General features: G+C 40.9%; 2 long non-coding RNA genes across 2 annotated transcripts; one reads left to right on the top strand and one right to left on the bottom strand.

Moving 5' to 3' along the window:
- The first annotated feature begins 638 nt into the window (after positions 1-638).
- Positions 639-1,756, top strand: LOC110016977. Its single transcript, XR_002292298.2, has 2 exons — positions 639-893; positions 1,224-1,756. It is a non-coding gene; the product is annotated as an uncharacterized LOC110016977 (long non-coding RNA).
- Positions 1,757-4,920: 3,164 nt separating this feature from the next.
- Positions 4,921-6,041, bottom strand: LOC110016982. Its single transcript, XR_002292303.1, has 2 exons — positions 5,837-6,041; positions 4,921-5,306 (listed from the first exon to the last, which is right to left on the bottom strand). It is a non-coding gene; the product is annotated as an uncharacterized LOC110016982 (long non-coding RNA).
- Positions 6,042-24,094: the final 18,053 nt, after the last annotated feature.

Genomic DNA, 24,094 nt, shown 5'->3' with positions numbered 1-24,094 from the left:
GGATATAGGCTTCAGAAAAGCATGGCACAGGCCCTTTACAGGGTAAGTCAAACTGGAAAAAAATGGAGAAATGTAAAAAACCTCTGCATTTAGAGAAAAAATAATCCCAGTGAGGTATATCGCCTTGTATAAAATATTACTCGTTTGAAGTGTGAACAAAGACACAATCAGTCTCAGTGGAGTGTCGACAATGTAGAAAACCACAGCATTTGACAGAAAATGTGTCCTTAACAGTACCTAGATTTACATGCCTTTTTCCATATGAGTGTAAAAATATTTCAGTTTAACACAAATTTCCTTTTTTTCAGCTTGAGTTCACGTGCAGAAAATATGGAAAAGTTTTGTATGTTTGTCTCATTATTATATAGCAGTTGTAAATTGACCTTCATATGGTTTTGATCTGTGACTAAATTTGGCTGTTTTTTGTCGATGTTTCCATTTAGCTCTAGTGTTTTTTTCGAGTATCATCTGATTTGGTTAAATTTGTTTTCAGATTTTCTTCTTTTGCTATTTGGTTTGTGGCTGCTGGTTTCCCGCTTAACATTGTTGTCTGGTTCTTGTGTTAATTTTAAATCAACATGTCAAATTAAGTCAGAGTGTGCAGCATTGGCTCTACTCAAATGGAAGCTGGATCCAAGTGTAACCCAGGTTACTAGAACTTGTGGGAGAAGTTTTTATCCTGTAGAGGGCGCTGTAGGTTGGGAAGGACAGAACAACATGCGCGGAGGGATACGTCAGATGTGAGATCTGTGAGCTGGACCTCAGACTGTTGAGAGAACGTGAGCGAGTTGTCCCCGTTCTTTTATGTTTTTCTTGAAAGAAAGACAATTGTCTTCAAGATATTGCCTCCCAGATAACACGTTTTGTTTTGTTTCACATTTACAAAGGAATTGGTGAGTCAAATGATTATTATATAATCAATTATTTTCTTTTCATTTTCTTCATTATAAAATTGTGACTTAATTTGATACCGTTTTTTATTTATTTTTATATGTAAGATGATTTTGGTCAAAATGACATTATTTTGAGTTTCCTTTTTATCTTGAGTGATTTCGAACTGTTAATGAGCCACGAGGTGTCGTTAGCAAGCTAACCCTCGTGTGAACTAGCCGCATTTCACAATGTGAAGTGTGTGTTAGCGTGACCTACATTTAAGTGCTGTGACTGAATTTTATGTTTCTATTTATTTATATACAGTTTATTTTGTATTGCACTTATGACAGGTCAGGTTTTTTTCATTGTGTGAATTCACCACCGTCGAGAGTGCCCAGTTCCCACACACCGCAGCAAATGACGGAAGTCTGGTGATGGCGAGCCACCCAACTGGAGTCTGAAAAGAAGCAACCTTAACCTGGAACTCTGATTGCCGCAAAGAGGAAATTGAACATTGCGTTCAATCGTGGTAGGAGAGTGACTACCTTAATTCCACAGGTGCCCAATCACCTGGATCTGAAAGAACTGCCCAAGGACGGAACAGACTTGTATTTCTATTTTTAGATATTGTTTTGATTAAGAGAATTTTACATAATTTTATTGCATTATTATTTTTTTTGAACCAACCTGGTATATTGGGTTTAAAATTGAACTAAAAAGTATTTTTCTGAAAACCTTGCAAGGTAAAATTTGACCAACCCCGGGGTTAACCAATTTTCTTTCTACACAAATTTTATTTGGGTTATCAGGTTTAATTGTTCATGTTCTGGAACTGTTTGAAAGTGTTTTTGTTAATTCCCATCCATTTATAAATAAGTCAAAAGTTAAAAAATCATAATTGTGGTCTGTGGTCATTTATTTAATTTAGTGTATTCAACTGCTCCTCTGAACCTAGAACTATTCTGGTCCAACTCAGCATTTGAGGTGCTACACAGGCATCATGGTTCCCCAAGTGACAGAGATCCTGCAGAAGTTGGTGGCTTTTTCTCCCAGTTTCATTAAAGTCAGATCTGTATTTGACATTTCCTGTCACGGAGGTCTGTGCTCACCAGAATCCATGGTCCTGAAATATCACGCCTTATTGATGAAAGCAAGCTGCTGCTTGTGTTGCAGGAGAATTATTGCTTCTTTGTTCTCTTCCTTATAAGATTTTTTTTAACAAACGTAAGGTATCCTCACATCTGCTAGAGATGTTTACCTCAATTTTCAGAATCTGAGGCCAAAATTTAACTTTTAAAATGTACTTGAACTTTTCTGAACTAGAATATATTTTTGAACAGTTTTCCATTTTAACAACTAAAACCTAGAAAGATCATTTGATTAATGGCATTGAGATGACGAGGGTCGTATTGCACCAGGTTTTTCTGCAACAGTTGTGAACTCAAAAAACCAAAAACACTTGAGGTCTGTTCTCGAAATGGCAACCATCATATGGTGCGTGGAAGGCGCAGGTCAGTTTTAAATTATACCCCAATCTTTCATATTTAAAGTTCATTGAGCTTTTGGAATGACTTAAAATCAAAACTCTGCAAGTATCCAAAGCAACCCACAGGTCAGTCTATGTTTCAAACATGTCAGAAAGTCAATAATCTGTCTTAGATATAGCAGGAAGCAGTTACTATGCTTTCTGTACATAACAAATAATCAATAGAACAAATAAAACGGCCTTTATTTTGAATGTCGATGTCAGTCATGGTCTGTGCCTGGTCACCACTCTCATATCTATCCATCTATCAATCTAAAGAAGAATTTTTCTCAGGTCTGAGGAATTAGAGAAAAGGCTCATATTGTGCTTTGCCAGTTTAATATGTGGGAGGTTTTGCTGTTTGAGGAACCTTCCCAGCAGCCCTGCCTGTGACCTCTGGAGAGGACGGATACTAACTTCAATGCAGAGAATGTTCAAAGTTAGTTTGCCCTCCACCCACAGCTATATCTCCAACTTTTTTATTCACTTTCAAGCTTGCGCTCTCTTGGTTGCTCCGATTTTCTTTTTTTTTTTCTTGCACACACTCACTATCTCTGCATCTCACTGTGTTTGCATCCAGTACATTTCTTTCTCCCTATCTCTGTGTGAAAGAATTATACTTTACCTATATGGGAGCGTGAACATTTGTTGCTTCTCCAGCTGTGGCAAAAATAGATATTTATACCCAAAAGGATATTTTGTTGTATATTCATGTTTTCTCATATTTATTGTTTTATTATCTTTTTTTTTATTAGTAAGTGCATCTATTTAAATGTCTTTTAGACATAAAAAGAATTGGTGGGTATTCATTTTTGTAATTAAAAATCAACAAAATTGTTGATTTATAATAAACAAACATCTTACACACAGTTTTTTAGGTATTTATTTCACACATGATATTTGATATGACTGTGTTAAAATCCAAAACTTCCCTTGGCAAAAATGTATTTTTATGAACCAAAAGAGTAGCTATCTTTTATAGAAATGTTATGTCTGCAACTCTTTCTACAACACGCTAAAGGGGCTTAGCCCATAGTGTTCACACTGGACAAACAGGGAGGGGCCTTTTCTTCCTCTTCTTGTTCTTTTTCCACTGTTTACTAGTGCATATCCGCCACATACAGTTGGAAGAGGCTTGACGGGAAATGTTGCAAATCTCCCAAATCCTGCTCCAAGCTCCACGAACTATGAAAAAGTTGATGTCATGATTCTGGCACAAACTGCAGTTATTCATTTCTCCTCCATGATCAATTTTCAAACAGTTAGCACTTCTGTGACTTAAAGGGGACGGACGCCATCCATTCATCACTACCAAAGCCAAGACCTTTACTGGTCAAAAGGGTTGTAGAAACTTGCATGGCATGAACACAAACATTTTGAACGCAGATTCCTGAAACACGTTTACATAGACTGTCAGTGGAAGTGGTTGGTTGTAAGTGTATTGCCAAGGGCGGTATGGATGTAGCTTTACACATCACTAACATAACTTTACTTATATTCTAGCTTTGGTTTCAGGATGATGTTTTTTGGACAAATTCTTCTGCTGTTTGGTTTCTTGATAGGAAGTCAAGTTTTGGAAAAGGAGTAGAAATAAGGAGATACTTTGATAGAAATGCCAAGTATTAGTAAAATAGCTAAAATTCGAAACTAGCAAATACCAAGACCGAGATGCCTGAATTCAAAGAAAACCTCAGAAATGGAGGAGATCTCATCTGAAGGAGCAACAGAAACTATGGACGTAAATAAACTAATGAACTCAAAACAAATAGATGGGGAAAATCCAGTGGGAAATATTAACAGGGACACAGAAGTACAGAGATAGAATAAAAAAATAAAAAAGCAAAACAGCAACCAAAACCACAAAACCAAAACCACTAGAACAGGCTGTGGTGTGTCCCGGGCCACCTCCAGAACAAGAACAGGACTTTGAAGGGGGCGGTGACGACGACGACCCCCCCTCATGGCAGGAGCAGATAACTGGGCCTGGTCAAAATCCCAGCATGCCCTGGTCCTCTCTGCTTCCAGGTAGTAAGTCTCCAGAAAACGCATGTCCCGCTCTGCTGGGTCCAGGAAAAAGTATGGCTGGTCCATTCTGTCAGGTTGGGAGGGGCTGGTGAGCATGAAGGACCCAAAATGCAGAGACCGGAGGCACATGTTTCCAGGGCAAGGGGTTTATTCTTAGCAAAAGGCGCTGCGGAGCAGGGTAACAAAACTAAAACTTACTGTGGGCGTAGCATGAACACACGGCAGAAGGGAGTCAGGGAAGAGACGTTAATGGACCAGCACAAGAGGAAGGCAGAGACAAGACTTAAATACAAACAGCACTGACAAGACACAGGTGAACAAGATCAGAAGAGATTAGGAATCAGGAAGTAAATCTCAAAAGCATGACAAAACAGGAAACCTTTCAAAATAAAACAGGAAACAGAACTCAAACATGACAGAAACAAGACAGAAAGCAAAAATCAATACAAAGAAACCCAAACCCTGACATTTAAGAAGAGAAGAAAAACAGCAATGTGTTTAACTAACAGAGGGCAGGTTTATTCCTCTACCTTTTACAACATAAAACACAACAACAACATAAACAAGAATTTCTTCCTAAAACTGAACTTTTTTTACAAAATAAATCAGTATTATGAATAAAACAGCATAAAATAAATCGTCGTTGTCTCGTTTGTGCACTCAATTTGTTCTCTACCTGGGTAGGATAAGTGAATGTGTATGGGAATGTTCCTTATCTCATGTCCTGTAAGGTTGGGATCAATCCTGTTGATGGGAATCAGAAACAGCTGGCCACACTGTACTTCAGTCTTCAACCGGATACTCTCGTTCTACGCCTGGCTCGCCATCGACCTCCAACGAAGACTTGAAGTCCGAGCTACAATCGAGGGTCATCAAAACAATTCTGCACATAGTACAGAATAATTCAGACACATTTTAATCTATATTCTAAGCGAGATCTCATATTTTCTATAAATTTAAAATCTTTTACCTGTAGTTTGGAAATTGTTTTTATGGTTTTTCTTTTTTTAGTAGTTTACCAAAACCAATTTACAAACAAAAAATTCAGTAATCCTTCTGACAAGTATTACTTTTTGTAAAAGGAATTTCCTTTTCCACAATCTGAGAAAATAACTTTGTAAGATGAATTACAAAAATGTATTAATAAAGTTTTAACAAAAATAATTATTATAACCATCGTATAACACAATTTTTAAAAACAATAAATATTTCAAAAACACTATTTCAATTAACTTATCAAAAATACATATTTATGCATATGTATACCAGAAAGAAATCAGATAAACATTTATAACACAGTTAGAACCTATAGTAACATTTTCTACACACTCCGAATTTTTTTGTTCCCCTATTTAACAGAATTTTATTTAAAACATAACCGTCAACTCCATTTTACAGCTCCTACCTACTCACCGGAGTTTCCAAGAACACGACACGTACACAACGTAGCCGCTCTGAAAATGTTCTTTCGGCACACAACGTAGCCGATGTCAAAAAGCACAAAAACAAAAAGTTGCCTCTTTTAATTCTTCAACTTATTTTTTCTTCTTTCTTCTATAACACTGCCGATCTTTCTCTGCTGGTCATGCAGCTCCTTGTCTGCCTCGTGCTTACAAGAAAAAGACACGCAGAGACAAGATGGCGCCCACAGAGCCCTGTATGGTATGCCTGGAGGGTCAAAATATCTCTATTGTAAATGGAAAATTAACCCTTTAAATGCCTGTAAGGAAAGTAACCCTTTAAAATTAATTAATCCTTTTTAAAAGTGGGCTACAGCAACATTTAATTTTTGGTAAAGACTAAAGTTTTAAAAGTAAAACCACACAGATGCCTAATTATATGTCACAATGTGTGTATTTTTTAAAACGTCTCTTTGTCACAGCATGAAACATTTTATCTTAATTTGTCATTTTTTGGGGGCAAAACTGATATTTTCTAAGATGATGTTTCAATCTCTATTAATTTATACTGAGTTTTTTTGCTGTTGCAAATGTTCAATCTTCCTTTTGTTTCATGTTTGTATTTTTCTCTTTGTTCTGCAGGAGTTTCCAGACATGCTTAACACCAACTTTCAACCCGCTCCTCTTTTTTTTTAATCTGCTGTCAGACTCTGCGCGCACACAGCCTCGTTTGGTTTGTAAATTGCTTTTTCGTTTGTTAATATGTAACCTACATTTTTCTCTTGGCAGCCGTCATGCTGATGCAGCCGTTCACTCAAAAGGAAACTGTAAAACAAGCCTGGATTGACAGGGGTTTGCCCCAACAGCAGTGAGTTTCCACCTGCTGCAGCCTTTTCATAACCTTGCTGAATATTTCATATCCGCCAATTTCTTCCTGTCACCCTTTTGAAGTGGTGGCATGGAATTTAACAAATGTGACATTTTGAGGGAATTGTTATTTTTCCTTCCTTTTATTGTTTTGTTTTGCTTTTTTTCTCCCACTACAACAATGTCAATTTAACACAAGCCGCTCATCAAAAGCCTGCTCTCTACCCGCTGCTGAACAGAAAGCCTCTCTTTCAGAGCAGTCTGTTGTCATATGTTTAAATTATGCATCCATATTTTAATAGACAGGAATATGATTACTTAGTTTGACAATGTAGGGGAGGGGGCATGACAAGGGGGGGTGAAAATCCTCCAAAATTCATTTCAAACATTCATGCATATTTAATAGGCTGGGTGCAAAGACTTCACACGGCAGTATAATCCCAATGTGCGCTGAGTCGTTATCGCTGTCATAGGCAATATGCAGTAATTCTGCCACAGTGCTCCTCTTTGGAAGACCAAACAGTGTGGTTCTGACTCTCAACAGCCAAAATGCTTTCCAAAGTCAAAGCCCACAGCCTCCCAGCCATGTGCACACAGACATCCCACTTCCCCCCCACCCCCTTCCCTTCCTCACTTTGTACTCAACAGCACTCTGGTCCTCCCTGCCACTATCTCTGCTTTGTGACGGGTGTGAAAGGGTGATGCGTGGGTGAGGCATCCCATCTCAGAGCGTCTCTAAAAATCACTGCAGCTTTTCCCCCCTTCTTCCTACCCCTCCCTGCAACCTCCCCACAACCCCAGCACTTCAAGGTGACAAACAAAAATACAAACCCGGTTTTCACTTTCCTCAAACTCTGGAGACACTCAGCCTCAGAGCGAAGATATTCATCAAATGGAGCAACGCTGAAGCATTTTTACCAACTTCTCTTGTGTCTTTTCTCCTGGGAAATTTTCAATTGTCACACTCCCCTTGTATCCTCAGACCCCAGATTCAGAAATTGATTAAAAAAAATGCCAAAGAATTTGTTCTGCCTGGACAGCAGTTAGACTAAAGAGGGAAAAGCAGCAGGAGAGAATGGGGGATGAAGAGCACTTAAAACTTACTCACAGTGTTTGCTTTTAAGCTTTTATGTACATCTCTGCTTTAAGGATTAACTTTTACGGATGACTGAGAGGAAATCATGTGATGCTCAGTGTGCACTCTGAAAGTAGTTATTCTTCTATTGTTAAATTTGATAAAAACCTGTGAAAAAAACTTCTTTCATTTACCTTTAAAATACCCACTCGGATGAAAATTGTGTTTTTGTTGTTTTCCTAACATCTTTTGGCATTTTTCTGATGAGGGACATAGTTTAAGACAATTAAGCTCCAAACTGCATTTCTGAGTATTTCTTTATTTAAATCATTGTGAATCAGGAGCAGATCAAAATATTCGAGATTCTTGTGAAATAGACAGCGGCGTGTCTAGAATTTTTTTTAAGGGGAGGGGGTAGATATGAGCACGGGTTTGGGAAAGGGGGCATATTTAAATGACCCAAAAATTATCCAAATAATAGACATTAGTGGTCCTCATCTCATAAGTGGCTTAAACACCCAAAAGAAAATTAAAACAAGCCAATGCAAACTCTCATCAGACCTTTTGATTAATATTAAAAAGTACAGAGTATTCATAAAGGCTTTTCCCCTCACACTGATGAGGTTTCAACCACGACAGGGCAGAGTTTTAAGATTCAGCATTGGCATTAAAAGGAACAAAAACGTTCAGTTCCATAGCAGCTTGACATTCAATCGAATTTATTTCACATTTACCAATATTTTCTTTATGTGAGATACAGTACTACAAAGTTACAAAGTTGCACAGCCTACAAAACAAGATTTGTATGACCATGTCAATGTATTCAAATGGAACCTTAATATGTCCATTAAAAACATCACTTTTTCACACTTATTCCATTCTCACACATAACTTTATGAACTCACTGCTGACCGTGAAGGCTATTGCTCAGTCCTTCCCTCCCTGTTTTCTCACTCTATTTTTTGCTTCCTAATGTAAAAAATTGAAATCTTTTGTGACCTTTTAATTTTTCCTCCTATTTCTCTCTCTTTTTCCATTTGTTAATCCTGCAGAATTAAAGCAAAATTTTCTGTCTCAAAATAACATTTTTAGTTAACACTATAAATTGAGCAATATAAGGAAATTTCCCACGTGTGGGATCAATAAAGTATCTCTGATTCTGATTCTGATTCTGAAATTTGTATTCTAGTCCCCAGACTCCCGTCTGTCAGATTTTAATTGTTTTCTGCTTCAAAGGAACAGTTTCTGATTAAATTTAAAATGATTATACCCAAGTTGTGGTAATCCATTGAATCAGGTAAAGTGCTGTAGGTAAACACCTGAACACCTGTTTATTAGGTTTTTTTTAAATGAGGCAGAGGGGATGAATGGAGATGAGGAAAGCTGGTCGGCAGGTGAACAGACTGGCGGAGCTTGCAGACAGGCAGAAAGGCAAGCTAACGGGCTGGCTGAATTTCATAAGGCACAATAATCTGGCATTGGCTGAAGGTTCCATCCCGGAATAAATAGTCTTTGTGATGAGCTGCAGGTGACGTGATCATGAGAAGCAGGTGGGGAGTAGTTGCTGAGGAGGCACGCCCACTGAACAACAACAGTACCCCCCCCCCCCCCCCCCCTCAACGGGAGCCACCGGGCAACTAAAACCGCTCAGGATGATGACAGCACAGATCCCAGATGAGAGAGGCGTCCAGACTGAAGTGGCGGGGCACCGAGGAACATTCCTCAGGGCCGTAACCCTCCCAGTCAACATGAAACTAGAGCCCCCGACCATGCCGACGCACATCCAGTAGGTGCCGGACAAAGAGATTTAGAGGTGTGGCAAACCGGATGGATCGTCATACCAGGAAGCAGCCTCAGCTTAACCACAGATGGATTGAGCACCGCCAGGACCTCAAATGGGCCAAGAAAGCGAGGAGATAGCTTCCTGGACTCCGTACGCCGTTGGATGTTGCTAGAAGAGAGCCAAACCTTCTGGCCAGGATGATGGAGCAAAGGACTTCTTAGCATCAGCCATGCAACAGCTGTGCTCCTGAGTATGAAGCAGGGCACGACGGGCCATCCTCCAGACCCGACGATATCTCTGGATATGAGCCTGAACAGAGGGGACTGCAACTTCCTCCTCTTGGGCAGCGAACAGTGGTGGCTGGAACCCTAAGGAGCATTTGAAAGGGGACAGACTGGTTGCAGAACTGACCAGTGAATTGTGGGCATACTCCACCCAGTCCAGCTGTTCACTCCATGACGAGGGGTTTTCTTCCTCCACACACCGCAGAGCCGTCTCCAGATATTGGTTTGCCCTCTCAGCCTGGCCATTGGTTTGAGGATGAAAATCTGAAGACAAACTCACAGTGGCACCAATGGAGCGGCAGAAAGCCTTCCAGACATGAGAGGTAAAATTTGGCCCTCAGTCAGACACTATGTCTGTGGGAAGCCCATGGAGGCGAAAAACATGGTGGACAAGGAGGTTGGCAGTCTCAGTGGCAGAAGGGAGCTGAGGAATAGCTATGTAGTGAACTGCTTTGGAAGTTGTGGTGTTACCTCGAGAAGAGGGCAGACGATTGACGAAGTCACTCTGCGTCTCAACTGGGAAACTTTACGAGATCCACCAGTTTGGCAGGTCCAGCGAGAGCAATGCCCCCACTGGATGACCTGTGAGCGGACAGCATCAGGTACAAAAAGGCGATTAGGAGGGCCTATACCTGGGTCCGGGTGATGTTGTTGGGCTTCCTGCACTGTGGACTCCACTTCCAATGAGACTGCAGCCAGAACACAGGAAGAGGGGAGGATGGGCTCTAGAGAAGGCATTTCATCTGGAGCAAACTGGCGGGAAAGAGAGTCAGGTTTCTGGTTTTTAGAACCAGGTCTATGGGACAGGGTCAAATTGAAGCGGGTGAAAAACAGAGACCAGCGTGCCTGACGTGGGTCAAGTTGTTTGGCTGAGTGCAAATATGATAGGTTCTTATGGTCAGTCCAGATGACAAAAGGTGCCTTGGTTGCCTTCATCCAATGTCTTCAGTGTTCTAGTGCTTGCTTCGCTGCCAACAGCTCTCGATTTCCCACATGGTAGTTACACTCAGCTGGGCTTAATCACCGAGAAAAGAAGGCGCAAGGATGTAACTTCTGTGTGTCTGGAGATTGTTGTGACAACACAGTACCAATTCCTTTCTCTGAGGGTCAATCTCCACAATAAACTGGAGATTGGGGTAAGGGTGCCTCAGGACCGGAGCTGAGGTGAAGCATTCCTTTAGGGTGTTGAAGGACGTGGCCGCTTCTTCTGACCACTTGAACGGAGCAGAAGAAGAGGTTAGTCGGGTCAGGGGAGCAGCAATGCGATTGTAATTGGGGATGAAACAGCGGTAAAAGTTTGCAAACCCCAGGAAACAATGGAGCTGTTTCACAGAGAAACACAAACCAGTTAAGAAAATCCCGTAGAACATTGTTGATGAGGGCTTGGAAGACTGCAGGGGCAAGGCCAAATGGCATGACCAGATGTTCGAAATGCCCCAATGGGGTGTTGAAGGCCATCTTCCACTCGTCCCCCTCCCTTATTCTTACAAGAAGAAAACAGCCCCCACCAGGGAGGAAGAAGGTCTAATAATTCTAGCGGCTAGAGATTCTGTTAGGTAGCCCTCCATGGCTTCAGTCTCAGGTCTCGACAGGTTATAGAGATTTCTAATTGGTAAGGGAGCACCAGGCATAAGATTGATTGCACAGTCATATTGGCGATGCGGCGGAAGTGAGAGAGCCAAGTCCTTTCTGAAAACCTCACTGAGGTCATGGTACACCTCTGGAATAGCTGACAGGTCAGGTGGAGTAGGAGGGAGAGAAGCTGGAGGTCTTGAGGGAACAGCAGAGTGGAGGCAGGTGGTATGGAAGGAACGACCCCATTTTAAAATGCTTCCAGACGTCCATTCAATATGGGGGTTATACAGAGACAACCAGGAATGCCCACGGATGACTGGAGAATCGGGAGCGGTGACGATTAGAAACTGGAGCTGTTCATGGTGGTTACCAGAGATGCAGAGCTTGACTGGGGCAGAGCGTTCAGTAATCCGATACAGAAACCCACCATCCAAAGCCCGTGCTACAATGGAAGAAGGGAGAGTCTCTAGTGAAAGATCAATCTGGGAGGCCAATGTATAGTCGAGGAAAATTGCTTCTGCTCCTGAGTCCACCAATGCCTGGACTGGACATGAGGACACAACAACACACAACGTAGCTGAGAGAATGGTTCTAGGGTGGGGGATGTTAGCAGTAGAGTAGGGGCTGCCGAGGCTGCACACAAAATAATTCATCCGTTCTCACGAAATAATTATTCGTTCCCATGAAAAAATAAATTTGTTCCCAGAAATAATAAATCATTCTCACAAAGTGATATGTCATTCATAAACATGGCTGCACACAATATGGCGCCCAGATAACATTAGCCAAAAACAGAAATTCTACAAGATTTTTGAATTCTAGAATCTTTGGTTTAGTGCGTAAGATGAGCATAAATGTGGCAAAAAACGGAAATTGTTTTGTTTCTTTTGAAAAAGAATATAAACAAAAGTGTTTAGATTTCTAAAACAGTAAACTCTTTTACTTTTACTTGGGGTTATAAGCGTCCAAACAGAGCTCTTAGCAAGGGGGAGGAGGCGGGGTTGCTCTTAGCCAACAGCCCTTCCCACAAACCGAAATGGTTTTGCCAAGAAGCTACTGCCGCTGGGCATAAAATATGTCTTAAAAGACAATAAAGACTTTTTTGGCTAAAAACTGCAAAATCATAAATTAGAGACTGCTCACCATTTTTGTTGCACCGATAATGGTAGGTTGGGGTTGTGAGTAGCTGAGAACAATTTTACAAAAGAAACAAAAAAATGGTTGGAGTGGGAATTTAAGTAAAAATGACTGGTTGCATGGACAGATATTTTTATTACTTTCTAGTGATTTTCTTTTAAGCGTTAGCTTTCTTTTCCTTTTTTGGCATTGTAGACTCATTTTTGATCTAATTTTACACAATTTAGATTTCATGTAAGCCCATAAAACACTGAAACCTACAAGTCAGTTTGTGTACAGACGTTATTTCCATTTACACCATGAATATAAATGGATTTTGCTTCCTCTTTTAAACCTCTCTGGCTCAAGTGGAAACACAAAATTCGCCATCACTCATTGCTCAGTTCCATCAATCATCTCTCCTCATCTCTGCTTTGACAACAAAGTGGATCTTTCTTTGAAGCAAAACAATTAACCCGGCTCTGTCACAGGAACGGCTGCTGAGTACCTCACTTCCTGTGAAAGCGAGCCAAGTTTTTGATGCGTTTCTCACTGCTGTCCCCAGCACTGCCTCAGCCGTCTCATGGTGATGCTGGCTGGCTATCACTGTTGGCCAGTCCTCTTGCTGTTTGAGATGCGCTCCCTGTGCTTCAGTCTGCAGGGACAGTGTGACAGGCTTATCTCCCTTGATGCTCACTCACCTGAAAAAGTGGATAAAAAAAAGCTGAAGGGCTTTGCAGCTCCTCCGGATGCCTTCTTGCAGAACTGAAACTCACACATGAAAAACGTTCAATTTCAAGAAAACGTTTCATTCAAAGTTTGCACAGTAGAAGTGTCAATGGTAATCAACAGCTAAACCAAAATGTAGGTTTGCCTAAATTGCAAATGCATAAATATAAAAAATCTATTCCTTTATCACTGTTTATTCTCTATTCTTACCGTGTAAGTTGCATCCCTGGTTTTTTTATTTCCCTGCATTTCTCTTATTTGCCTCCAGCAAATTAGAGAAATGTAATAAAGAAAGCCGTCTCCAACCCTCCAGGGAGCTTTATATCTGTGTAACGGACAGCAAACAAATGTTCTTTTGGCTGCTAGATAGCAAGAATAGTGTTAATTACTTCTGCTCATGATAGATTAATCTATTTTCCTATAAACACCTTATATGTTAGCCATTCTTAATCGATGCAGTGATGAATTGGATCCTTGTCTGCCAAAACGGAGTATTCTTCCTGCAGGTTTCTTCTGCGAGAATTTGGTTGGGGGGGATAAGGAAAAGTAAAAACGCGCTCCGCACGTGTTTTTCTGCTTTTCTGCTTGATGAGACAAGGAATTAATCAAAGCAGAGCCTTTTTGTTAGTCAATTAGCAGTGATCTGTATAAAACCGTGTCAGTCTGCGTGGGTATGCAAGGAGGTGAGTAGTTTTGATGTGTCAACAGACATCGAATCAGGCAAGCGAGTCATCCAGTACATGTCTGAAGTGTGTGACTGCTCCGCACCAATTAGCAAGCATTATGTGCTTTCTTTTTAAAGAGAACTATAATGATAAATAAATAAATCTATCTCTTTTCATATAGTAAGTTCTCATTGTACAGGAACAAAAGGTTTCTATTCAACCAACCCCGTCCTTCCAAAATGAAAAGAGACATTTTATTTGAGTATCAACTTGTAAAACTGGGGGGGGAATCACCAACGTACATGGATCTATTAGTCTACAAGTGGATGCATCAGAATGGAGCAGAGCAGGGAGCTTGTGGCTCACCAATTGTATCTTTTGCGTCTCTGCCACAGGCTTTTTCCAATGTCATATTTTTGTTTGTCTGCTCCTGATTCACAACAATTTGAAAAGAGAAATACTCAGAAATACAGTTTTTTAACTTAATTTTCTTTATATATGTTCTCCATCATCAGAAAAACATGTTAAAAAAAACCCCACAGTTTTCATTGGAGTGGGTCTTTGATGTCAGTAAAAAGGTAAAACAAAACAATGTAAAACTGAAGAAATGTTTTGTTTGGAGGAAAATCTTCAAAATATGCTGGATTTTTTTTTTCCAGATTACTTTCTTAGAAAGTAGAGAGGTGTTGGGGAGTGAAAAACCCCACAATCCAGCTTCCTTGTGTGTGGGGGGCACCGAGTGAAGACATGTCTGAGATCCCCAATCTATGAAAGACAAATAAGTATCTAAACTCTTCGGTGTTAAATGCTTTTGGCTTTTTGTGGTGAGTATGTGGGGTTTTTTTGGTAGTTATTTTAGAACATGATTTGGGTGTTTTGCTGCTGTGGATGCCGGTGCACGTAGATATTTCAGGACAGTTGCACAAACACAAAGTCTTTCATCAGTATCTTGTCTCTCAGGTTTCCATGGAAACAAGCTTGGTGGCTTCACACGTGTGGATGTATTGCAGAGACGAAGGTCTGTCTTCTCACTCTTTGGGTGATTGAGAAAGAGAGAGACGATTGATAGCATATGGCAGCGGCAGAATGTGCAGGAGTGTGTCTACTGTCTGCATATGGTGGCTCATGCACTTTCAGCGCTGCTGGCGTGCACAAGCGAGTGCCAAACGTGTGCAGAGCAAACAGGGGCTGACCACACACAGGCATTTGCATGTGTGCATGGATCTGCATATTGAATTTAGCTGGAGCAACCTTACAAATTGCAGCAGAGTGTTTGTTTTCATGGGAACACGTGTATTTGCATAAGCATGCAGACATGCGGCTGTTTGTCATCACTCCTTTGTATGTGTGTGAGAGTCAAAGGGTCTCAGCAGCGTCGCATTTTTCGAGTGTTTGGCTGTGGAGAAAATGTTTGAGTCTGCATCAGTTGCATCTGGAAGCGTGTGCTGACAGAGATATGCGCTGGCAGCAGATAAGCAAAAACACAAATGCAAAGTGGTCTTTATTGAAGCAGAGCATCTGGTGATCATGTTTCTCATCACACAAAGCACGAACACACGGGCACACACTTTCATCTGTCTTTCTCTATGGCACTGAATCATCATCCGTCAGCACAGAGCTGCTTCACTATCTCAGCCAGCAGAAGCAAATCGCTCTCCTGTGGCATTTCAGCATCTAGGAAGAGAAATTTCATTTGACCACTTTGACATAAACACAGATAACTCTGCCCACTAGAAAAAAATAGATAAAACAGAACCTCAAGTGACATTGTTTGGCCTGCATGAGCTACCCGCACTTGTTGCCCCCCCCTTTAACGCTTTTTACCCGCGTCCTCATTGGCTGAGTTGCTGCTTTACTCTAGCCGTCTGCCACCCTGTCAAAACTCAATGTGACAAATTCATGAAAGAAGAAAAGCTTCTTTTTTTTTCCAAACGGCGGCTTTTCTGTTGGTTATAGCTCCGAACCAACCTTTTTAGTTTTTGGTCACCTGGGGATATCAAACAAGTCTATGTAATTTTTATAAGAATCTGCTAGAGAATTTTTTGGATTTCTTCTGCAACCATTGACTGTAAACAAAGACGGACGAAGCTTGTGTGATGGCACCCATAGAAAATACCTTACCTCCGGCTCCAGTGAAATGAAGCCAATTCAGTCGCCATTGTTCCGCATTATGGCTGCGGCCATTTGGAGTCAGTCGACAGTGATTGGTCCGAGGTGGTCTGAGTCACGTTTCTAGGGCAACGACTGTCGCCAGTCATGAGTAAATTAGTCCGAAGTCCACACCCCTTCCATTGAGAGCGGCTCAGGAGAATCTGTCAATCAAATGTTCCAGGTGGGGACCTGCGGGCACCACATGATTTCATTGAGGCATTAGATTGGTCAGTTTACAATTTGAACGCCTTGCAAATAAAAAAAAAAATATGACACAAAAAAAGATAAGCAAAAGAGGATAAGAAAAATGGATCTGAACATGAATGGTTATTCTGACAAATAGAATGGCTATTAGGCTATATAGCTGTTTATTTTTCAATAGAAGTCTACGGGACTTTGGCATCTTGGTGCCAGCACGTACTTCCTGCGAGGTGGGAGGGGTCAACCACGCCCACATTCCTACTATGTTTATACTGTGTGTCATATAGTTTCGTTCAGCTTGAGCCAACGATTCATGTTTCATATGTTCACAATATTCTGGTAAAAAGCAAGCTCACCATTCTCACTAACGCAATTTCTAAGTCCAACATTTTTTCCCTGGTAGCTTCCGATTGATGCTCGAAGAGTTAGGAGATGGATCGAAATCCCTAGGAGAAGTTTAGGGTATATTCAGACTGGACACATTTGGTTCCCTTAAAGTGAACCATTTTGTTTTCCCTGATTATCTGGAACAAATTTTCAGTCTGAATACACCCAAGTGGACCCTGGTCGTGGAATGGAAACCGCTCTGGGACCTGTCTTTTGAGGTGGTCTTGGTTAGTTTCCTATCGGACTGAGCTCCAGTTTGCTCCTAGATTTCTCAGTCTGAATAGTCTCCGTGCTTGGAGTGAAACAAACTGGACTAAAACGGCCACCGTTGCCGGGCATTACAGGACATAAACACAGTAGTGGAGCAACAATAAAGCACAGTAAATCATTGAAATGTAGTTGAATGAATGCAAAACAACTTTTAATGTGTAATATATTGCTTCTCACCATTTTCCCGACAATCTATATGTCTTTAACACTCATCGGTGTACCTTCGTAGCTGATGTCTCATCCAGCATGCATTTGCTGTACCAAGCTGGCAAAAGTAAGTGTTGCACCTGACGTTGATACAGATGTTCAAAATTGGTCAGCAAAATATAAAGTTAGAATAAGTGAACTATTCCGACAAGGTGTGCACAAGAACTTGTATTATTATTTCTTTTGTTGCTTTCTGCCCTTGGAATTCCTGGCCAATAACTGAAGAGATCTTTACTCACATGGTTTTGTTTACAAGCTTTGGTTTGAAACAGATATGTCCAGTAAAGAAGGCAGTCTGAATTAAGACCAAATGCAAAGTTCATCTGTATCAAATTAAGTGGGCTCGGTCCGTACCAAGTCTGATTACACCCTAAATGTGTAGCTGGGACTAAAAGTGATATTTTTGTCATTCGGAATGCCCAAATTCATTTTTCCTGGAGACTAAATGTGTGCAAATTTTGGTTAGTTTTTGCGTATGTGGCGGGGTGATGTTTTGCTGAAAAGCACAATAAGAAAGAAGAAATGTAAAAACAACCTGCTCCTTGCAGTGGACTGCAGAACATAAAAACAGAAGCCAATGAGGCCTGAGGCAAGTCAGGGGACTTTTACATGACGGCCAATTTACAGCAGCTCTGATCTGGCTTGTATTATTTATTCATGTCCAGTTCTCCAACATAAATGCACTCATTCTTTCTCAGTTTCAGAGTCTTTTCAGCTTTTGACATCCTCTTGACTCTTTTTTTTGTGTTTGCTTTCTTAAAGCCTGAGGGGAGCCGGTTTAGCTCGTGCTGGTTTGCGGCGCCTTCCGTCCGTGAAACCAGGGTTCGACTCCGGGCTGCTCCCTGTTCCCTTCTCCACCCCCGTGCCGGTTCCAAGCCCGGCTTGAGAAGGTTGCGTCAGGAAGGGCATCCGGCGTAAAAAATTGCCAAGTTTACCATGCGACTTGTTCGCTGTGGCGACCCCTGATGGGAGAAGCCGAAAGAGGAAGAAGAAGAAGCTTTCTTAAAGCCTGAACTCTTGTCTTTGTTACATCATCGTGGTTTCTTCGAGACACGCCTTCGCAGGCACGGCGGGTAATCCTCAAAACCAGCAGGATATTAGCGGAAGCGAGGAGGACCTCAGAACACAGTCTTCCATAGATCTTAAGATGAAAAAAATGCCAATAAACAGATAGCAAGAGTAGAATCAGAGTCTAACAATAACACAGGAGAAATGAAGAGCGGTTTGAACGTCTGATTTTTCCCCCAGCTCTCAATGCAATTAGTCATGAATTCAAGACAAGTTCAGCTATGCTTTTGTCTTCATAAAATGACAGATGGAACAGAAGAAAACCCAAACAAAGTTGAGCTCATTCTATATTTTTCATGGCAGCAGCTGCCTTACTGCTGCTAAGTGTCTGATTTCCTCCACCTGTGCCTGCTACTATATGTCTCTACCTCTGCCCTTCATTCTCTGCTGGATCATTGTGCTGTAATCTTTCAGTCAACTCATTGTCTAATGTTTTTATACACATCGCTACGTGGAAGCATGGACTGTATTTACAATGCATGGAAGACACGTATGACATTGAGACATCAGGTTTATTTTGAGTTCTACAAAAGCATTGGTTGTTGGTTTTGGACTCCACCTGCTAATCACATCATCAACGCATTAAGGGCCAAAGCTGAGTCTCTGATTGGTTGATGAAACACATCTTCTTCACCAAAGATACGATTTTTTTAACAGTTAAAAAAATACCGTCAGGATGCGCCAGACATCGAAAACACACTGCAGGACTCTGATCATGTCTGTGCATTGACTCAACATTAAAACTGGACACCCCCTGACGCAAAAACCTCGTTTGCTGTGAACACAGCTATAGGAGGTGCAGAAAATGATACATGAGTGAGCTTTGATATTTGGAAGAGTAATCAGAAAAGATTGATAGCATTGGTGGTCCTGTGTGCAAACCTTAGACTAAAATGTGTGAATCTGTATCCTGGAATCCTTTAATTTCCCTACATTTTAGCCTAGCTGTGACCAAGCGAATCTTCCCAGCCAAGTTTTCTCCTTTATCAAGGCAGAGTGTGACGTCTGATAATATCATTCTATTTTATTTAAAGGCTCTTTTCTCTGCACTCAAAACCGTTCAGATAACAACCGGGACTGTCCTAAAAGAAACAATAAACAAATAAAAATACATAAACTGATTGCACACTTGTTTAGGCTTTTATAGACCCCTTGCAGGTAGCGTAACAACAGTGCCTGTGTGAATGCCCTCTTACCACTCACCAACACAAACGCAATGCTGAACAGCTGGGCTGTGAGGAAAACATTGTGCTGTGGCAAATAGAAAGACTGGGTTACCTCTTGTTAAAATAAAATATGTCCAACACAAGAGGCCCTCAGCTCTCATCTGTTTGCCTAGCTGTTGGACAGGACAAGTTAAAAAAAAAAAAAAAAAAGAAAGACTGGGTTACATATTATCAAGATGAAGTTTTACTGACAAAATACAAAAAAGCATAATACAACAATGCTCAATAAAAACCAAATGGTACATATCCCTGTATCACTTTCCAGAAAAATGGAATGTTTGACCATAGACACTTAACATAAAATGTTCAGAGTTTGCTGCCATCTTCATTGCCACCCTTCTCATTTGACACTCGTTTGGAAATTGGTAAAATAAGAAACTTGTTTTTCTGTTGTGACAACTAATAGCAACACGTGTAACATGATGACATTACACTAAAGTTCCTCTTTTTACCCAGATGTTTTAACCCTTGTGCTATCCTAGGCACTTGAACGTTCGGAGTTGGGTCATCTAGACCCACTAGACAGTGTGCTGAACCTTTTTTCTTCAATGATTTGTGATCTTCACTGGTGTCCATGGATTACATGAAATCTTTCCACCTTTATCCACCTTTGTCATGGTAGGGAGAACACGTCAATGCAAGGGTGGGATCATCTAAGATAGCACAAGGGTTAAAACAATGTGTACTTGACTCCTTTGTGACATCTCAACAAGGGGTATGTTGCATTGGCTGTGCATAAACAATCAATTAGATACAACTTAGTTTGGTCCAGTTTTATGTTCATAAACAACGTTTTCAGTTTCTGTGGTTAAAAACTGAGCATTGTCTATTGCAGTCCCTGAAAAATGAGTTAAAAAAAACCCAAACAATATTATGTCTTTATGAAAGGTTAAGTCAATTTTAGCATGATGCAAAAAAACTTTAACGTAAACAAGTTTGCTGCATTTGTAGGTCACTAAGTTTTATTCAGAAAGGTGCAGATGAATTCAAACAGGGCATTAATGTCAGAAATGGCCCTTTTTGTGTCAAATGGTCTGGAAGTATTTAAGTGGCAGCCATTATAAATGCCATTCAAATTCTTTAAATTGCTCAGTCCTGCAAATCCAATGTTTCTTTGTTTTCTGTTTTCTTTTTGGCTTGTTTGTTAGGGAAAATCTCCACTGTTTTATACTATTTTTCAAAGGCAGTGAAATACCTCAAGACCTCAAGAAAAAGTCAAAATAACAAGCTCCATTTTTTTTTAGTTATAATAAGTTAACATCCCTAAAATGCCAAAAATATAAAACAAAGATTATTAGAAGACACAGCAAATAAGCAATAGCATCATTTGTGTCCATACCTGAACAGGAAATAAAATGTAAAATTGCAACTTCTGGATGGAATTTGATAATTAAGTTAATTCACTTAGTGACTTATTGAGTCTAAGGAGGTCAAAGAAGAGAAGGGGGAAAAATGCACTCATTCTGTCTCACTGTGCTGTTTTACCGGCTTTTTCTCTCTATCCATTGGAGTCTTTTAGCCTCTTTTTCCTCTCTTCATCTGTGTTCATGTGTCACTTTCTCTCAGGTTGACTTCTCTGCACGTTTCACTTTTTTTGTCTCCCTTTTCTTAACTTTATCTTCGTGACTCACTTTTTCCTTCTGTCTGCCTCTCCACGTCTGACTCACTAGCTCTCTATTTTAATCTCCATCTGTGACTTCTTTCCTACTTTCTTTTTCTCTGCTCAAATCCCAGTTTCCTCTGCTTTTTCTGTCTCGCTCCTCTATTTCTGTTTTTTAATGGTTTTCCGTGTTTCTCTCTCCCCCTCGGAGCACACCTCCTTCTGCTGACCCTTTGACTTGACAAACATCTCCCTGGTTGATACCTTTCCCTCCGTCTGTACTCAGTCACGTTAAAAATGGGTACAAATCACCTCCCGTCTCTGCCGTCTCCCATCATTCTCTTCCTGATTGACTCCAGTCTACACACACACAAACGCACAAACAAACAAACATTCCTCCGAAAGCACTTTCGCCACGCATATATGTCTGAATTGGCCTTGGTTGAGACTTCCATCTTAATAAGTGTGTTGTTTATGAGCCTATAAGCAAAATGTTGCCTGCACAGCTCATTACTGCTGAGTGAGGGAGGAAACTCCCAGGAGGCAGGCACACACACACACACACACACACACACACCCACACACACATGCTCTGCTCTCCACACACAATCGTATCTCTCTACAGCTTGGAACATTCAAAATCAATAACTTTATTATTTAGGATGTGGCATTTCAATTTCACTGACACTAACAGAAACTTCTTTTGAGACTTTATTTATTTGTACCTTTTTGGAAAACTTTTGATCACAATTAACTGTTTATAAAAGTGTAATCACAGTGATCGGATATTTAATTTTACTTATGATCAGTGCTGGGCTGCATGGTGGAGGGGGGTTAGCCTCAAAGCAAGAAGGCCCCCAGTTCAAGTCCCAGCTGGGGACCACCAATGGGGACCTTTCTGTGTGGGGTTTGCATGTTCTCTCCGTGCATGGGTGGGTTTTCTCCGGGGATTCCAGCTTCCTCCCACCGTCCAAAAACTTTGCTTCATAGGTTAATTGGTTACTCTAAATTGTCCATAGGTGTGAGTGTGAGAGTGAATGGGTGTGTGATTGTGGCCCTGCGACAGACTGGCGACCTGTCCAGGGTGTCCCCTGCCTTCACCCACGGGTGGCCAAGATAGGCTCCAGCAGCCCCGTGACCCCGAAAGGGATAAAACTGGTTTAGAAGGTGAATGAATGAATGATCAGTGCTCTATATGTCAAGCTAATTATTCTGGATAAATACTCCTCTAGAAGTCTGCATATCATGAATAGATCTAGTAATGGTTTTAGGCACGGGCAATATGGGCAATTGCCCAGGGCACAAATATCAATGGGGGGCGGCATTCCTGTGCTTGGAACAAAATTATCTATTATTTCACAGACTTTGGAACAGCCTAAAACCAGCGAATGGCGCCCCTGTCTCAGAGAAGGAAAAGGGGAGGGGTAGTGGGCGCCGCACAGGCTGCGAGGAGCGCTGCCTCAACACTTGGATCATGGCGCGCTGGATCACTCAGCTCATGTTAATAATGTCATTATTTACTAACTATTGTAGATATATTTACTACGTGTCTTCTCTGTCGTTTAATTGGTGTCAGTATTTGACAAAGTACGGAGCCCGTGTCCTGACATTAAGATATAAAAATATATCTTGTTCCCACAGATTAATATCTTGTTCCCACAGGTTATTATGTCGTTCGCACGAAATACTATTCCGTTCCCACAAGATACTATTCCGTTCCCACAAGATACTATTGCGTTCCCTCAAAATACTATTCCGTTCCCTCGAAATGATTAACTCGTGCGAACGCAATAATTATGTCGTTCGAACGCAATAATTAATCCGTTCGAACGCAATAATGATTCACGTCATAAGTCATTCACGCGGATATGCTCTCTGTACGCCGGCAAAACTAAGCCGCTTTCAGCGGTAACTTCCGTGTCTCTGTGACCCATATTCGTTCAAAAAAGGAACATGAAAAACAAAAATGATCACTTTATTACTGTCTCAATGAATATAAGAAAAATATCAAAAGATTTATGATAACTAGGCTGCTTTGTCATACGATAGCTCCTGCTAGGTTACTACTAGCTCCGCCGCAGAGCTCTCTGATCATGTATGCCGGCATTTCGGCAACTGGCTGGTCTGTTGTCAGACAGCTGATATTGTAGTTTAGGGTCGAATAGGAATAATAATATTCAGGACTTGTCTTTTATTAACTTTAGCAGTCAGTATCTTTACATTCGAAGCCTATTAGGCTACATGCTAACTGACTAGCCGATCATTTCCTGTTATTAATTTACGTCATAGATTTACAGCAGATACCTTCACATTTCTGTCTGTGTGTGTCTCATTACATTGCATTGAAGACACGGAGGATGTTTAGAGAACAGATTTATTTATTTCAAAAAGCACAAAAGCATCCATCGTATTCACGTTCATTCATATGATGATCTGGTACGCCCTCAGTCATCTTGCTGCAAAAGCCGCTTCCTGCCGCTACTTCCGTGTCTCTGTGAGCATTCAATAGGGGTAAAAATAAAAGCAAGAATGGTCGATCTCTTATTTTCTCGATGAAAATCTGAAAAATATCATATTAAGCTGGATGCTTCGCCTAAAGCACTTACCTTTAGCTTGTAGCATAACAACAATAGCAGTACGTCCCGTTTCCCAGGGTGCTTTGCTGCCAATCACTGGCCAATCATTGGTCTGGTTGTTAGACCTTGGTCACAGGGACACGGTGATTGGCCAGTGATTGGCAGCAAAGCACCCTGGGAAACGGGACGTACTGCTATTGTTGTTATGCTACAAGCTAAAGGTAAGTGCTTTAGGCGAAGCATCCAGCTTAATATGATATTTTTCAGATTTTCATCGAGAAAATAAGAGATCGACCATTCTTGCTTTTATTTTTACCCCTATTGAATGCTCACAGAGACACGGAAGTAGCGGCAGGAAGCGGCTTTTGCAGCAAGATGACTGAGGGCGTACCAGATCATCATGTGAATGAACGTGAATACGATGGATGCTTTTGTGCTTTTTGAAATAAATAAATCTGTTCTCTAAACATCCTCCGTGTCTTCAATGCAAT

The sequence above is a fragment of the Oryzias latipes genome, chromosome 17 (genome assembly GCF_002234675.1).
Source record: "Oryzias latipes chromosome 17, ASM223467v1".
Lineage (NCBI taxonomy): Eukaryota > Metazoa > Chordata > Actinopteri > Beloniformes > Adrianichthyidae > Oryzias > Oryzias latipes.
The sequence above is the reverse complement of the archived record's forward strand: the minus strand, read 5'-3'. Positions and strand labels throughout refer to the sequence as shown.